This window comes from Neovison vison, chromosome 3 (assembly GCF_020171115.1).
Source record: "Neovison vison isolate M4711 chromosome 3, ASM_NN_V1, whole genome shotgun sequence".
Lineage (NCBI taxonomy): Eukaryota > Metazoa > Chordata > Mammalia > Carnivora > Mustelidae > Neogale > Neogale vison.
In genome coordinates, this window is record NC_058093.1 from 196522307 (window position 1) to 196527606 (window position 5300).

The window sequence follows — 5300 nt, forward strand, 5'->3', positions numbered from 1 at the left end:
TGTATGGCACAGTTACCACATGTCAGATCATATGTTGAATTTCCAGAACAGGCCTCTGGGGACAGAGGCCTGAATACCTAGGCTAGGGTTCTGATGAGGTTGTAGGGCATGTCATGTTCAACCTTCGGACTCAAGCCTTTGACCTGTGTGTCTTCATGGAGGTAGGCGCTGAGGCTGTGTCAGACTGCATTTTATCCAGAGTGGCCTATGAAATTGCGGTGGGATCAAGGGTCTTGCAGGTTTCTCCTAATCTGGAGGTTTGGGCAACTGAGATGGCAGAGGTTCCTCCGGAGAGCAGTCCCAGTGAAGTAGTTTTGTTCTGGAGGCCTCATCCTGGAGGACATGTGGTTCAGGGCTCTGGGACCAAAATCTTCACACACATAATTGGGTAAGAGTTAGGGGCAAGGTGATGGCAGGCCCGATCTGCAGACCCTGAGGGCATCTCCTCGGGATTTGAAATTCTTGCGGCTGGGAGGCAGCAGCAAAGGCTTTTCTGTCTGGATTGTGTCTAGTATGGCCTCAGAATGGTGAGGTGTCCTCATGTGTCCATGGGATATTCTACCTCTCTGGGGATTTTTCCTGGCACCCAAGAGTTTGGTGTCTTACTGGGGGAAGAAGAAAGCGTGGTTTACCGCGTCAGGGTTTATGTCAAAACAGGGATTCCAGAGATGGGTTCTGGGTCCTTTTGCCTGGATAAGCCCACAAAGGCTTAGGATTTGGGCCTAAGGGCATGACAGGCCCACTCTGTGGGGCCCTGGTCCAGCTCCCACAGGGACTTGTTGGAAATGGGTCTCAGGGTGAGGGTCACAATGCCTGTTTGTGCCCAGCTGCCCATTCTGAGTGGGTGTTGTCTCTTGTTCCATGCACCTGGATCACAATCTGAGGGTTGGACCACCATCTCAATATTTAGTTTTCCTGCTATGGGGAAGGAGGAGTTCTCTTTTGTGATTCAGGTTCCCCCATGCACAGGAATTTGAGCTATGTTCTGAATCAGGTACGTGAATACCCAGGTTGGTTCGAGATGAAAGACTCAGGTCAAGGCAAGTCACACCTGCCAGATATGGGGCCCGCTATTTGGGTAGCTGCCAGGAGGTTGAAGCTCGGGCCGTGTCAGACAGAGTATTAGTGCACAGGGTGGCCTATGCTATTGGGGTGCCATAGAGGACCGTGCAGGTGGATCCTTATGTGGGGTTTCATGCGGACCCATAGGGCACTTCTTCTTTCTGGTGGGCAAACAGAAGGCTGCACTGTGGCTCCAAAATTACCGATATGGAGGGCTTGAAGGCGAGGAGTGTGAGGACAGAAGTCTGAAAACACAAGCTACGGTTAAGCTTAGTGCCCAGCACATGGCCATTCAAATGTGCAGTGGTTGTTTAGAGATCTCCAGCACCTAAGTACCGGCGAGGGTCAGATGTCTGCGCATGATGGAGTTTGTATCTATGATGGCCAACAAACGAAATGTCCAGCACCTGAGTAAGGGTGGATGTCAGATGTTTGCTCACACTGGAGTTTGTGTCTATGATGACCGAGAAATGAAGGAGTGGCATCAAGAGGCCATGGAGGATTCCCCACGCTAATGCATGTGAGATGCTCCAAACAGCAACTTTGCATTTTCTACTGGACAGGTGGAGTCTGGTTTGTTTGTTCCAGGTCCCCCATGTGAAAAGTATGGGTAGCAGAGCCCTTCCGCACCGATGCCTGGAAAGCACACCTCCATTGACCAATGCAGCTGAGGAACATGGCAGGTTCTTTAGGGTGGCTCTGGGGTGAAGTAACAAGCCTTGAGTTGACATGGAATCTCCTGTAGATGGGTCACAATGCTGATTTGTTACCAGGTAGATCTTAAATGTGGTGGTTACAGTGCCATGCAGGATTCTCCTACCCTGAGGGTTTAACACAGGTTGAAGAGCATGGTTTCCTTCTGGGGACAAAAGGTGTAGTGTTGTGTGGCTCAGGACCACATGTTGTATCATACGTTCTTATTCAAGTACAGGCCTCTGAAGGCAGATGTACAGGCCATCTGAAGGCAGATGCCTGACAACCCAATCTAGGGTTCCAATGAGGTCCCAGGGGCATGAGAGTTTCAATCTTCAGACTCAGGACAGTTGACTTGGGTGTCTGCCTGGATGTAGGTGATCATGGTGTTTTAGACAGTGCACTTGTTTCCAGAGTAGCCTCCAATATTGGGTGGCCTTAGGGGCCTTGCATGGTTCAACCTACTCTGGAGGGTTTGGGTAACTGTGACAGGCACAGTTTCCATGGGGATGGCAGGCAGAGTACTGTGGTGTGGCTCCAGAGACCTCATCCTGGAGGACAAGTGAGCCATGGTTTTGGGAGAGAAGTCTGCAAACAAAAACCCAGGTTAGAGTTAGTGGCGAGGTTATCACAGGGCAATGGTAGGCCTGGAGGGCTACTCGTCAAGAACAGTAATTCGAGTGACTCAAGGCGGAGCACAGGCTTTTATATCTGGATTGTGTGTCCAGGATGTGACAGGTTCAAGACCACCGTGGCTCGTCTCATAGCCATGTAAGTCCCAAAGGCCCGGGCCTGGGCACAGATGGACAGAGGAATTCTTTTGGCAGCAGCCATGCTTGGGGGAGACACAGCTGGGCAACAGGGCCGCCCTGCCCAGCCCGGTCCCTCCCAAGCATCTGCAGCCCCTTGGCCTGCTCGAAAAAAGATTTCCTCGAAGGGGCAAAAGGCCTTTTTTTTTTTTTTTTTTTAAAACTTACCCGCTCAGCCCGGTGCCATGGAGTCTGGAAGATCAAGCTGGGCGGAGGTTTTGACGTGTTATGTAAAAAATATCTTTTGGGGGGGATTGTTTAGTTAGGATTTGGGGGAGAATGGTGGTGTCTTTCCTGTTGTTACCTTTTTGTAAGTTACACTCTCATGGCATTTTCTGCTCCTTCCACTTCTGCAAACTTTCCAGGGTTGGGTTGGCAAAAGGCGGCTTCGCTGAGGACTGTTTACTGCTCTGGATATAGCAATGGTGTGATCGTCATTAAGAGACAAAAGGCGAAAATACACAGTCAAATCAAACAAAAGGCAAAAGACGCACGGCCATCCCAACCACCATAGAAAATACCCGCGAGTTAACGTTGGTGTTTGGCTCCAACCAGCTAGGACTTGTTTTCCAGTTTTAATCTAGTTTCCTGTGACGGCTTTAGTCTCTGTACACAAAGAGAAGGTCTTCCTTTCCTCACCCACTCCCTACCAAGACGAGAAAACCAGAGCTGTTTTTCTTCAAATAGATCGATTTTCAAAGAAAGTGAACATGTTACTGGGAAGAAAGCTGACTAGCATTTATGGCTGTAAACATTTTCAAAAGCTTAAAGCTAAAACCTTAGCTTTCTAAAAAGCAAAATCGTCTAAAAGCATTTTAACTGGCTTATATTAGACAAGAGCGACAAAGACATAACATGCAGATGAAGGTTCAGAAAATTAAGGACATCTCAGCAACATTAACATAGAAACTGCACTGCGTAAGGACACAATGGATTGGGTACTTACAATGTAAAAGGTTTTTAAAAACTTAAAAGAGTAACAACTGCTTACAATTTTTTGTTGCTGCCATTTCGCTAGTCCTAAAACTATACATTTAAAACATTACCTTGTTAAAAAGAGAGCAGAAGGAGTTAATAAGATGGCCAGGTTTAAGTGTTTAATAGAGGAAACTATATATATTTAAAAATTTATTGTTCAGTCAGTCAAGAGAATACAGATTAAGACAGCTCCAAGCTCCCCCCACCCACCCAAGAAAAAAAAAGAGGAAAAAAAATTAAATATGTCATTTACTTAGGTTTTTTGGAATTCAAAATTGTTAACTGCTGACATTAATGGTGTGCTATGACCTAGTTATACAAGACAAAGATGGATTCCAAGTCATAAGGAAAAATCCAGATCTTTTTAAAAGTCTTCTTCATTCTTCCAATTTTGAGTCCTTTAGCCTGTTGACAAATGTTAAACACAACACTGAGGCGTCCTGAACTGGATGGTGGAGTCAAAGGAAAAACATTCCCCATTTGCAACAAGGAAAAACCCACTTGGCCATTTAATTCCATTGCAGAAAATGGCTCCCCTCATCTGTTGGCCTCTCCTTGGTGTCTGATGAACGATGTTTTGAGATCAGCGTCTAATAACTCAAGCCCTATAGAAGCCGCGCGCTGATTGGCTGCCGCGCCCTGCCGCCCTGCTCCAGCCAATTACCTACCCACGGCCAAATTACAAACCCCGAAAAGAGCCCCAATATGAAATACACCACCACGAAGCCCCAGCAAGGCGGCTTCTTCGCCTCGGCGGCCCGAGAGGAGAGGCAGAGGGGGCTGCAAATGCGTCCCCGTGAAGCCCGGGAGCCTCGGAGTTGAACTCACAAAATGGAAGCCGCGCGCTGATTGGCCGCCGCCGCTCCCGGACCTTTAATAAAGAAAGGGGAAGGAAAAGATAAATGCAAAAAAGGGGGACTCTCTCCTCTGCTGGTGGAGGAAGAAGGGGGGGGGAGAAGCATGTGTTTAGGACAATTACAGGGCGCTCCTCTCCAAAAATAAAAACAGAGCAAAAAGCTTCTATCACCCAGGTCCAGGCGAGGGCTACATCCTCCCAGGAATGTGAATGCTAATTTGGTTAAAATCCTGGTTTCCCCTCCCTAGCTCAGCTCCAAGGAGGAGGGGGTCTCAGGGCAGAGGAGGAAGCCGGAGCAGATACCTCGATTGCAACTCGTCTTGAGTCGTCTTGCCTCCCCCCATGGTTCCCAGAGTCTAAACAATCACACTCCCCGACAAAAAAAAAAAACAAAAAACAAAAAACAAAACCCAGCCATTTCCCTCAGAGCCCCCACGCGCCCACCTCCGGTCCTGGCAGTTTGGAAACAGTTTTGGAGGCCCCAGGCGCACGCCGCGGCGTCCGCGGCTCCGAGGGTAGCCCCAGCCGCGGGAGGTAGAGCCCGGGGACACCCCCCCTCCCCCGCCAGCCAAGCCCCCCACCTAAGTCCCAGCAGAATAAATAAATTAAAAGGCCTTCCCCCGGGGAGGGGGGGAGGCAGTGTGGGAGCGCGCGAGTGAGGGGTGGGGGGCCGCTGGGGCCCGGGGCTTTGGCGGCGCAGCTGCCGCCGCCGGGAGAGTGCCTGGGGAAGCGGCGAGGAAGGAGAGGGGAGGAGGAAGAGGAGGAGGAGGAGGAAGAGGAGGAGGGTGAGCGCTCGGGTCGGGCTCCTTAGCGGTGTATTGTGGGATGTGCGGCTACTGGGAGCCGAGCCTCCGCCGCCAGCCGCCTCCCGGGCAGCAGCAGCAGCAGCAGCAGCGGCGGCA